General features: G+C 41.7%; 1 protein-coding gene across 2 annotated transcripts in view; it reads right to left on the bottom strand.

The window, feature by feature from the left end:
- Positions 1-279: 279 nt before the first annotated feature.
- Positions 280-12,995, bottom strand: part of MTHFD1L (methylenetetrahydrofolate dehydrogenase (NADP+ dependent) 1 like) — a 269,374-nt gene continuing 256,658 nt past the window's right edge. The window contains exon 28 of one of the 2 annotated variants that reach the window (XM_060240830.1): positions 280-534. The gene's annotated coding sequence lies outside the window, so the exon portion shown is untranslated. Of the gene's footprint in view, positions 535-8,903; positions 9,137-12,995 lie in introns of those variants that run through there. The other variant, XM_060240823.1, reaches the window with a different exon arrangement.

Below are 12,995 nucleotides of genomic sequence, written 5' to 3'. Positions count from 1 at the left end.
TTTTTTTTTGTTTTAAATTGTAATTGTAAATGTTTTTGAATTGACTGTCAGCTGCCCTGTGTCCGCTTGCAGAGAGGGCGGGATATAAGATTAAAGTAATAAATAAATACATATCGTTGTCTATATATTTGCATGGGGGTCTGTGTCACCCACACTACTGACAGGCAGAAAATACAGCCCAAAATTAATTAGAATTTAGAACCAGAGTCCTTTAATAAATAGCCACCAGACCAAACACTTAGTGCCTTTTATTTTAAAATCAGCTCTAATCAGTCAGCTGCTTAACAAGAGCACAGAAAACGAACCCCCCTGTTTTTCTTCACAAGCGTTACATTGTTCTAACCAAAAGAAATGAGCACTGACAAAGTGAGCGCAGATGCAACCATTGAAAATTTTAATGAAGCCACTGAAGTTCAGTGTGTTTTGCAGGCACCAGGCATGTTGCTTGTTAATATTATGTAATTATGTGGGATGGATTGTTGATAAGTATCTGCATGATTTAGTTCAGTGCCTTCAAGGAGATAATGCAGTTACCTATCTTCAGCATAAAATAAATATTAGAAAAGCAAGACTGCATGTGTAATCACAGGTAATTATCAGCAATTGTGAGTAATAATATGCCAAAAAGATGTTAAAATATGATTAAATTTGAAGTTCTATAGCAATTTCCCTGACAATGGGAACTTTTATAGAGTAAGAGTTGGAAGGCACCATGTAGGCCATCTAATCCAATTCCCTGCTCAATGCAGATTAGCCTAAAGCACCTCTGACAAGTGTTCATCCAGCTGCTGCTGGAAGACTGCCAGTGAGGGAGAGTTTACCACCTTCCTAGGCAACTGGTTCCACTGCTGAACTACTCCTACTGTAAAAAGAAAAAAGAAGAAAAGAGTCCTAATATCCAGCCAGTACCTTTCTGCCGGTAATATTAACCCGTTAGTGTGAGTCCTATCTTCTGCTGCCTGACCTCTAGCTCAGGCTAGCCCAATCTCATGAGATCTTGGAAGCTAAGCATGGTCAGCCCTGGCTAGTATTTGGATGGGACACCTCCAAGGAATACCAGGGCTGTGACGCAGGCAATGGCAAACTATTGTCAGCTGTGACTTGATAGCACTTTCTACCACAACCACATACTCTACTGCCAACAGGAATAGCTTCCTGCCCTCTTAAGTGACAACCTTTCAAATACTTAAAGAAAGCAGTCATGTCTCCCCCCCCCCCTTCTCCAGGCTGACATTCCCAAGTCCCTCAGCCTCTCCTCACAGGGTTTGGTCTCCAAGGCCCCTGATAATCTTTGTTGAGCTCCTCTGCACCTGCTGCATTCTGTCCACATCCTTTTTGAAATGAGGCCTCCAGAACTATACACAGTACTCCAGGTACAGCCTGGTGTACAGTAGGACTATGACATTTTGCAATCTGGATGTTGATTCAGGGAAAAATTGCTTCATTTTGTGACTGGCAATAACAGTACAAAGTAAAGAGTTTTGATCACCAACTGCTGACTAAGGGTGTGCAAAAAACCCCCACATCTGGTATTTTTCAGATTCGGGTGTATTGAACTTCCAAAATGTTGGCATTTCCTGATAGTCTAAAATCCCAATTCTGGTATAGTATTTGGTAAATATTTCGGACTGCTGAATTTTTTTGGCTCCATTATAGTTAATTGTGAGGAAAAGCCCCCTTTTTCCGAACATTGTAGTCACCAGTATGGTTGCCAGGGCGCCTGGAGAAGTGAGCTCACACACACACGTCTGGCCAGAGAGTGTGGGCAAAACTATCCAGGAATATAAGGGACTTATGTGTACAAGCAGCCACAAGTTATATAGGCATTCTAAACCGGTACAGAATGCTTGCTGACACGAACGGATGTTTCCCCGTCATCGCATGGGCCAGCCATGGAGCGGATGAGACTGCGCCGCCACGGAGCTATCCAGGCAACCGGTTATGAAGCGCTGAACATGGAATCCACCGTGTAACGCTAACACCACTCGTAGCCATCTTCCCGCCAGGCTGGACTTCATTCCCTCATAGTGGAAGGCTCACGCACACACCCTATGTCACCTTTTAGCCTGCAAGCGACCCATCTGCCCCATGAGTGGATTATCAACTCAACTGTCATCCCTGTTGTCTAGCAAAACCCGAGACAAAGACCCAGGAGAAGATAGGAAAAGAGGAAGACCATCTCCTGCCAGAGCCAAGTCTTTTGTCTAAACCGGGGGATACCTAGGTCAATATTTGATTCCCTATTATCACCTTCCCAGATAAGTCCGTCTAATCTTAAGTGTTTCCCCACCCAGTAGCCATTTCTATTCTTCTTCCCGACTGACACCTTGGAGCCGCCCCAGGCCCTGTTGCAATCTGGAAGTCCTTTCAGGTACACAGGACCTAGGCGAAGTTCATTGGTCAAGAGCAGGTACCCAATTAGGTGCCACCAAGGAACTCGCTATTGGCTCTGCAAGTGTCCAGCCCTCATGGTCACTACAGAGCCTCCCCTTTCTCCTCCCTCATACCTCCCATCCCCTGAGGGCTCAAGAGAGTCCTTATAACCTGTGGACTAGCTACCCACAGGTGTGCTTCTAGCAGTATCCCACCTCCCACTGCATAGATCCATCCCCGATTCCTGATCAGTTTCGGGTCCCTTACCCATTTCCTCTCTGTCGCCATTGCAGCCTTCCTCGAAGACTACGATAGGCAATATTACCCTGTGTGTCTACCCTTTTATGTTCCCCTATCGATCTATCTATTTTTCCTAGGACTGTGTGTATGATTGTATGAATATTTTTATCTTGTATGGAAGACTATATTTTTCTCAATAAATTATAATTGGTTTTACTAAATTAGAGTTCCGTTATTTAAGCATCACTCTCTGGTTGGTTAATCTTGTATACATAGGTAAAAAGATCCCTAGTGAGCCAGGTGCCCACCTAACTAATTCCCCAACCTCGTTTTGAGGGCATTTTGGCTAACATAATGGTCCCCATAGGGCAGGGGCATCAAATGTTCAGCCTGTGGGCCAGAACTGGTCCACCCAGGGCTTTAATCAGGCCCAAGGGGTTCTTTTCTCTTCCCCCACTCCTGTGCTCACCCTTTGAAGTTTCAAGGCTGACAAAGTTCCCTGCTCTTTCTGCTTTGTCTTGCCAGCTGCAGCAGGAAGCAAAGCTGCAGGGAAAATGTGGAATGGATTTTCCATTAAGGTCTCAGTGCCTAGATACCTTAATGGAAAATCCATTTCATGTTTTCCTTGCAACTCTATCTGTGCTGCAATGCCTTTCAATGGAGTGGAGATCAGTTTCACTTTCAGCATTCCTATACCCTTCTGAAGCTCATGCTTCCTGGAGTTGTGTCCTCATAAATACAGAGTTGATGCTTTGAGCCAGCTTCTCTTTACTGAATGGAATTAAATGGATGGTATTTTTGTTCTGCTTGTTTGTATTTTAACCTGGGAACCCACACCCAAAGGGGGATATTACACTGGAGAGCCATTGCCAATCTGAGTAGACCCTGGGAGGGGGGCGGAGAAGCTTGCAATGCCATTTCATTGTTTTCCCAGGCTCAGAGCATTTTATATTTTTAGTCTCTGTGGTTCCTTGTGCTTTTTCTTGATGTTTTATTTTAAAATTGCATTGCCAAATCCCATCATTCTCCCACCTTTTCATTTTAAACAAAATACTGCAAGAGTTTCAAGCACATTTGTATTTTAAAAAATAATATCTTTAATTGTGTCTGTCTAGCTGCTAACAGACCGGCACTTTGGGCTGACCCAGGGACACCACAGGAGGCAACCCAAAAAAACTCTCCACATGCAAACATCTGGCGGGCATCCCAATTCCGTACTCACCCCGTCCTCTGGGCTGCTCCACCTGCCTCAAAAAGGCACCACGTCAAAAGTGGTACCTTTTTGCTGGGGCACCTCTGAGGTGGCTTCCGGCCATCTGGAAGGCTTGGAACTGCCTGAAGAGCGCTCGGGGAAAGGGATGCATGAGCATTCCAGATAATCCTCTGATGCCCACGGCCCACCACTTTCTGCAAGCGCCATCCAGAAGCTCTGGGGCACTCTATTTACAGCCAGCTGTATTCGGGGCAGCTTCAAGCCACCCCAAAGCGGCCATCTGCTATCAGCCTCTGTGTTCTTTTTAAAGTTTATATCTCTGCTACCTTGCATTACATTTTATGATACACATGGCCAAGCTCCCATTTGTGTCATATCTGCCCCTCCTAACAAATGAGTTTGATTCCCTTGTCATAGGGTATAATGGATAATAAATCTGGGGGTATCTATGAGGGCTGTTTTTTGAGTACAGTACAGTTGCTGGTGCCTCCCCTCAAACCTCCCCCAAAGGTTCAAAAAGGGGGTTCAATTCTATGGGCCCCAGAAGAAGGTGTCCCCATCCTCCATTGTTTCCAAGATGTTTAAAGGGACTCCAATGGAGGAGGAAACATTTAAAGCTAGTGTTAGAGGGTGTTTAAAGGAGGGGTGGATGGTTAAAAAAAATGGAATTGCAGTCCCTTTAAACACCTTGTCATAGGGTATAATGGACAATAAATCTGGGAGCCGTTTCTACCCCCGAAAAATATGTAATCGAAATTAGTATTTTGGCTCTTTGTATTAAGGCTACGCTGCCACAGACAGTAAGAAAAACTGAAATAAACAGATCTGTGCAGCAGATTGCATCCATTCTCATATTTCATATGTGCAATTTAAAGCATATCCAAAAAAGGACAAAATTCCTCAGTCAGGAACCAAGCACTAACCCTTTAGGGGGAGGAGACTTGAAGATAAAATTTGCTTACTTCTTTTGACTTTGAAGGAAAAAAGCAGGCATTTGGGATTCCCACCAGAGTCGCTCACAATGGCTCAAACACTGAAAACTTAGTAACAGACTTCCTTGGCAGAGCATGATATTTGGAGATGAATGAAGTATAAGCATTTCATAGCTGTTTAGCTACAGTAGCTGTTTTCTCCTTTTTACAGGCTTGTTGGGCTGTTTCCTTTCTGAAGTGGGAGAGGCAATAGCACTGCAAAAGAACGGCAAATCACCCGGTCCAGATGGTCTACCTGCAGAATTTTATAAAGCCTTCGAAGATTGTATATCAATACCATTCAAACATCTCTAAGAAACAATAAAAAAAAAGCTGAAATACCAAATTCATGGCAAGAAGTATCTTTAATCTCAAAAGAAAGTGCAGATTTGAAAGATGTTAAAAATTTTAGGCCAATTTCCCTTTTGAATGTGGATTATAAAAATTTTGCCTCAATACTGGCGCAACGCTAAAAGAAAGTGCTATCGGTCATCATACATCAAGACCAAGCAGGATTTCTTCCCAAAAGACACATGAAAGATAATGTTAGAACAATATGTAATATAATGGAGTACTATGAGAATCATCCAGAGAAGCAATTGGCACTAATTTGTTTGGACGCAGAGAAGGCCTTCGACAACGTGAGTTGGCAATTCATGATACATCAACTGAAAGGTATGGAATGTGGTGAGAACTTTTTGAGGATGATACAATCAATATATTCCTCCCAAACGGCAAAGGTGATGGTGAATGGTGAATTAACAAAATCAATTAATATCCAGAAAGATACAAGACAAGGCTGTCCGCTATCATCACTTCTTTTCATCTTGTGCCTATAAATATTGAATAATCAAATAAGAGAAGATCCAAGTATTAAAAGGGCATTAATTAAGGGTGAACAATACAAACTGAGGGCCTTTGCGGATGATGTGGTCTTTATATTAGAACAACCATTAGACTCAATTGAGTTTCTGAAAAACAGGATTAATCAATTCGGTTATTGGACAGGTTTGAAGGTAAACTATGTTAAAACGAAATTCTTGGCAAAAAACAAGACAATGGCGCAAATTGACCTTTTTCAACAAAAATCAGGATTCCTTATGAGAAAAAAGTGAAATACTTGGGCATATGCATTTTGAATAAATGCAGTGATTTAGAGATGGACAACTATGACAAATTGCTAAAAGAAATTAATGACTTGGATAAATGGTAAGATCTGAATATATAATTAATGGGAAGAACAGCTTCAATAAAAATGAATATTCTGCCAAGACTGTTATTTTTATTTCAAACTATCCTGATGCTTTTAACTACTGTGTTTTTTCAAGACTTGAATAAAATGGTCTCTTGAGTACATCTGGCATAAGAAAAAGCCTAGAATTAGATTAAAAATACTACAAAACACTAAAACAAGAGCAGGTCTGGGTCTTCCTGACTGGCAACTGTATTATAGAGCTTCGGTTCTGACTTGGGTGAGAGACTGGGCACTACTGAATGATAGAAGGCAGTTATTGCTAGAGGGACATGATCTTACCTTGGGTTGGCATGCGTACTTATGGTATCAAAGACTAGATGGACACTCTTATTTTAAACATTATTGGCTTTGGAAATCTTTGTACCATACATGGACATGGTTAAAATCGAGAATTTATCAGAAAATTCTAAGATGGGTGTCTCTGGTGGAAGCGTTCACACCGCCTAATCTCATAATTCCAAATCAGAACTATAAATATGAAGATTTACTGAAAAAAGACAATATTTTGAAGTCTAAAGAAGAATTAGAGGGCATTGATATTAAAATGAACTGGTGGATGAGAACACAAATAGAATCTAGATATGCCAAGGACAAGACAATAGGTTTTAATATGGATCAATATCCATTCAATAAAATGTTTCTGGGCCCTCAAGACAAACTGATTTGGAATTTATATTAATACCTGCTACAGATGAAGATGCAAGATGAGATTGTAAAGGGCTGTATGGTCCAGTGGGCAAAAAATGTAGGCTGTAATATTATGCTAGAGGAATGGGAGATGTTATAGAAATCTGATATTAAACTAACTAGGTCAGTAGCCTTTAAAGAAAATCTGTATAAGATGTTTTATAGATGATATGTAACCCCTCAGAAACTTTCTAAAATGTACTCAGATATGTCAAACAAATGCTGGAAATGTACAAAATGTGGGGTCATTTTATCATATGTGGTAGACATGTGAGGTGGTGAAAGACTATTGGAAGATGGTGCATGTACTTTTACAGAGAATTTTGAAGACTCAGATCCAATTTAAACCAGAACTATTTTTATTGAACATATATCCTAATGAATATTTCACTACAGAAAGGCTTTAGCAAAGAGCATTTATTGGCTCATATTATTACAGCAGCTAGAATTTTGCTTGCACAGAAATGGAAACTTCAGGAAATCCCTACGAGATCAGATTTGATGGGGAAAATCTTGGAAATGGCAGAGATGGACTACTTATCTCAGTTGCTGGCGTGGAAATCTAAGGAAAAAGCAAAGAAATATTGGGGAAAGTTATATGTGTGGCTAGATACTTAAGAATGGTGTGAACTTTTATTCTTTTATTTTAGCTCTTACAGGATGTAAAACTGGAAATACTAGAAATATAAATTAATAATAGATAGTTAAGAGGAGGACTTACTACTTATGTAATATGTCATACAGTTTAAGAAGATATGGTAGGGTTGCCAAGTCTAATTCAAGAAATATCTGGGGACTTTGGGGGTGGAGCCAGGAACAAGGGTGTGACAAGCATAATTGAACTCCAAGGGAGTTCTGGCCATCACATTTAAAGGGACAGCACACCTTTTAAAATGTCTTCCTTCCATAGGAAATGAAGGATAGGGGCACCTTCTTTTGGGGCTCATAGAATTGGACCCCCTGGTCCAATCGTTTTGAAACTTGGGGGGTACTTTGGGGAGAGGCACTAGATACGATACTGAAAATTTGGTGCCTCTACCTAAAAAAAAACAGCTCCCCCAGAGCCCCTGAAACCTCCAGATCAATTCCCCATTATACCCTATGACAATCGATCTCCACATAGGGAATAATGAAGTGCTCAGCAGACGTTCCACTCCCTCCCGCCCATTTCTGAAGCGAGGGATTGGCCTCTCTACTCACAAGTTCTGCCAACTTTTTAAAAGTAACACCGACACCTCATCCCAAGAGGAAGCCTTTCCAATCGGAGACTGGAGCCTCTGGAGGGCGAAAGTCACATGGTGGCTTTGGGGGTGGGGCACCCCCTCCCCCCCTGCTGGCCAGCTGACTGGGGGCAGGAAGGAGCCTGGGAAAGCGGAAGAACCCCCGCTGGGACCTGGGGATTGGCAAGCCTAAGATATGGTGTATAATGAATTACAATATGTGAAACATAGTTTATGTTAATGACTCATTACCATGCAGATTGATTATGGTGCTAATTGTAATTTCACTTTTCTATTCCCCTTTCCCTATTCCTTTCTTCTTTCTAGAAAACCAATAATATTTATTATACAAAGAAAACTGAAATAAACAGATCTGTGCGGTAGATTGCATCCATTCTCATATTTCATATGTTCAATTTAAAGCACTATCCATAAAAGGACAAAATTCCTCACAGTCAGAAACTAAGCACTAACCCTTTAGGGGGAGGAGCCTTGAAGATAAAATTTGCTTACTTCTTTTGACTTTGAAAAAAAAAAGCAGGCATTTGGGATTCCTACCAGAGTCACTCACAATGGTTCAAAACACTGAAAACTTAGTAACAGACTTCCTTGGCAGAGCATGATATTTGGAGATGAATGAAGCATATGCATTTCATAGCTGTTTAGCTACAGTAGCTCTGTTTTCTCCTTTTACAGGCTTGTTGGGCTGTTTCCTCAAATCAGATCCCTCATTTGAACACCCCCAGCCAGCAGTGTCCTAGGTTACACTGACTGATAATTCAGACCTTTTGTGAGAGGCTTCAGCTTCTGAGTGCGAGAAGCCGCCCTCTGCCCTTTATGGCTGCCTGACTGAGCTTGTTTTTGTAGATTGCCTCAGGTGAGGAAGACAGTTTTCTTTTTGTTGATGGTGCTTCCCTCCAGTTAACAATCAAATGTGCAAACAATTGTTTTGCAAAGTATTCCTTTATACTAAATTTTAGAATAAATTAGTTTTTACTGATTTTTTTTCTTATGTATTAGACTGTTTTTCACTACAGAAAGGCTTTAGCAAATAGCATATTTTTGTGCTTTGGTCTATCCCGGAATTCTTCCAGAAACACATTATAGGCATTCTTCAAATTCATGGTTGTCTTGTACTTCAGGAAACATGGAAGCTGCAGTTTGTATTTTCAGATGTCTAGAGGGAGGAAAAAAGGATGTTAAGAATACCTTTTTCATTGCTGGAAGAAACAGGACTTCATTTTGGCTCTCTTAAAAAAAAAAAAAAAGGATGCCAGCAAATTATCTGCAATATTACACAGTTGGAATTATTTTGCTCGGAGTATAAGTTAGCATTTAACTGTCCCTCATAGTACAGTGTACTTTTACCAAATACAGTTCCCTGATGTATCTTCATAAAGAATAACATCGAGTACAGTGCCCTAAGCTCTTTCCAGGAAGGGCAGGATAAGCAATAATTTTTAAAAAATAATTTTTAATAGGAACACATCTATTGAGACTGATGAAGGAATATGAATAGATTGTACTTACTTTTTGAATTATGTCAATGTAAAGAAAGAACTTTAATTGTATATATTCTTCAAGTTTGTGTCTGATTTGATCTCTACTAACATGATTGTGGCATTCAGGTACTACAATAAGCTGTATTTAAGTATCTAGCCCATTACATATGATTTGCTTTGATATCTGAATGCAAAAATTTAGTTTGTTTTAGCTATTGATATTTTCACAGCACACTCCTGTTCCTCTGCCTTCTCTCTGTACACCCACTCTCAGGTAATGATGACTCTCCTCTCCTGCTTAAAAGGAAGTGGGACAAAAGATCTCACTTCATCACATGCTTGTATTTATGTTTCCAAATGCTCCACACAAACCATTCTACCAGACAAAAACAGTTCATAGGTCACCTATTTCTAATACTCTCCTCTCCATAAAGAGAGCTCTTCATTCATATCCTCCCTCTCAGTATACTCTTCCCCCACAAGCTGAGAGAAAAAGTTAGGGAATGTGATAGAATGGCAAAAGATTGGGGGAGGGTTGTGAAAAACCTGTTTTGTTTCAGGATACAACTTGGGGAATACATGGAGTGGCTTGCCCTAGGCTTCTACCACCCAATTAAGAACATAAGGACGTAAGAGAAGCCATGTTGGATCAGGCCAATGGCCCATCCAGTCCAACACTCTGTATCACACAGTGGCCAAAAATTTATATATATATATACATATATATACACACTGTGGCTAATAGCCACTGATGGACCTCTGCTCTGTATTTTTATCTAACCCCCTCTTGAAGCTGGCTATGCTTGTAGCCGCCACCACCTCCTGTGGCAGTGAATTCCACATGTTAATCACTCTTTGGGTGAAGAAGTACCTCTTTTTATCCGTTCTAACCCGACTGCTCAGCAATTTCATTGAATGCCCACGAGTTCTTGTATTGTGAGAAAGGGAGAAAAGTACTTCTTTCTCTACCTTCTCCATCCCATGCATAATCTTGTAAACCTCTATCATGTCACCCCACAGTCGACGTTTCTCCAAGCTAAAGAGCCCCGAGCGTTTTAACCTTTCTTCATAGGGAAAGTGTTCCAAACCTGTGATCATTCTAGTTGCCCTTTTCTGCACTTTTTCCAGTGCTATAATATCCTTTTTGATGTGCAGTGACCAGAATTGCACACAGTATTCCAAATGAGACCGCACCATCGATTTATACAGGGGCATTATGATACTGGCTGATTTGTTTTCAATTCCCTTCCTAATAATTCCCAGCGTGGCGTTGGCCTTTTTTATTGCAATCACACACTGTCTTGGCATTTTCAGTGAGTTATCTACCACGACCCCAAGATCTCTCTCTTATTTATTTATTTCTATTTATATCCCACCCTACCCCACCGAAGCGGGCTCAGGGGGGCTCACAACATAAAATTCTAACAATAAATCAAAAATTCAGATACATTAATAATTTACACAGTAAAATAAAACACAATTGTCAGCGTGCTATTCTACAGTCTTCTTAAAATTCAGCTATTCAGGTATTCAGATATTCCGATATTCTGATGTTCAGATGTCGGTCAGTTGTATGCCAACCGGAAGAGGACTGTCTTACAGGCCCTGCAGAACTGCCCAAGGTCCCGCAGGGCCCTCACCTCCTCCGGCAATTGGTTCCATCAGCAAAGGGCTGTGATCGAAAAAGCCCTGTCCCTAGTTGACTTCAGACAGGCCTCCTTTGGCCCGGGGATTGTAAGGAGATTCTGAGAACCCGATCTCAGCACTCTCTGGGGAACGTATGGGGAGAGACGGTCCCTAAGGTAAGCAGGTCCCTAAGGTAAGACTCTTGGTCAGTCTCTGCCAGTTCACACCCCATCAACTTGTATTTGCAGTTGGGATTCTTGGCCCCAATGTGCATTACTTTTAAAGGTAAAGGCAGTCCCCTGTGTAAGCAGCAGTTGTTTTCGACTCTGGGGTGACGTTGCTTTCACAGCGTTTTCATGGCAGACTTTTTTATTGGGTGATTTGCCACTGCCTTCCCCAGTCATCTACACTTTCCCCCCAACAAGCTGGGTACTCATTTTACCGACCTTGGAAGGATGGAAGGCTGAGTCAACCTGGAGCCGGCTACCTGAACCCAGCTTCCGCTGGAATCGAACTCAGGTCGTGAGCAGAGGGCTCCGACTGCAGTACTCCCATTTATTACAGATGGCCTAAACCAAGTAGTCTGTAATAGCAACATTTTGCTAGCAGATAAGAAAATGTAAAGGGAATTCATAACACCCAGGTCGTTTTCGCACTCACCTCCAGCCGGCGTGACCCCCCTCTTCACCGCGCAGGATCTGCGCGGTTTTCGCACTAAATGCCGCGGAGCAGCCGGAAGAGCCGGAAACTCCCGGCGCAAAAGCCGCTCAAACGTAAACCGCCAAAAAGCAGTTTCCGTTTGCGCGGCTTTTGCGACGGGAGTTTCCGGCTCTTCCGGCTGCTCCGCGGCATTTAGTGCGAAATCCGCGCAGATCCTGCGCGGTGAAGAGGGGGGTCGCGCCGGCTGGAGGTGAGTGCGAAAACGACCCCAGAGATTCTGCTTGGAGACAGGCTGGAAGTCAAGCAGCAGACTGATTCATGAACAAATTGTAGTCTATTCTCTCCATCTGGTATACAAACCAGGGTGTGTGCAACAAACTGTGGTTTAAGTAAACCACTGTAGTCTGTGTTTAAAGGATAAGTTTAGAAAAATAGACCACCAACTAAGGTTACCAATACTACAGAAAAGGAATAACTGATAATACCAGTTTAGTTCTACATCCACATTTTCCCTACATGTTTCCAATTGCAGATTGCAACTAAAAGATTCTTGTGCAAATGATGAAGATAGAAATCCCCTACACTATTGATTATGTTCTCTGCAGTATGAAATTTCAACTTCAGTTTCTTGAGAGCTTCGCTAATATGTGGTGGGCTATCTTGCCATTACCTTCCTTTAGATGGGATCTGCTGCTTATGAGGCAGTGGAGAGAGTGTGGCAGCTCACTGCAGTCAATAATGCAGTTTAGTCTTTCTGCCTCTGTTGTTTCCACAGAGAAGTTCCCTTTTCATGCTACATAGCTTCACCAGTTATCAGTGATGTCTTTGTAAATACAAGCTAGGAAGCAGAATTGCCTTATGAGGACCCTTAATGACTGTCTGCAGGTAATGGCAGTCTATTCCTTTACTGGGACCAAGGAAAAGAAAAATAACATTGAGATTACATCTAACCCATGCTCTAGTGTCTATACTGAGTCCACATTTGCTTTCTAGTTGATTTCAAGGTGCTGATTATGACTTCTAAAGTCCTAAACAGTTTAGGTCTTTCTGGGAAGATTGGTTCTTCTCTAACATCTCACTGTAGCCCCTGAGACAGACTGTAAACAAGCTCTTCAGTTTATTATCTGGACACTGAGTTTACAACCGTAAAGACTGTAGATGTGTGGGTTTGACAACTGTTCTCTAGTTAAGAAATTCCTTCCCCCTGTTGCTCACCAAAACCCAAGCATCTTTCAGAAGTGTTTTCAA

The sequence above is a fragment of the Heteronotia binoei genome, chromosome 1, assembly GCF_032191835.1.
Source record: "Heteronotia binoei isolate CCM8104 ecotype False Entrance Well chromosome 1, APGP_CSIRO_Hbin_v1, whole genome shotgun sequence".
NCBI classification, from domain to species: domain Eukaryota; kingdom Metazoa; phylum Chordata; class Lepidosauria; order Squamata; family Gekkonidae; genus Heteronotia; species Heteronotia binoei.
This window is presented reverse-complemented; position numbering and strand designations above follow the sequence as displayed.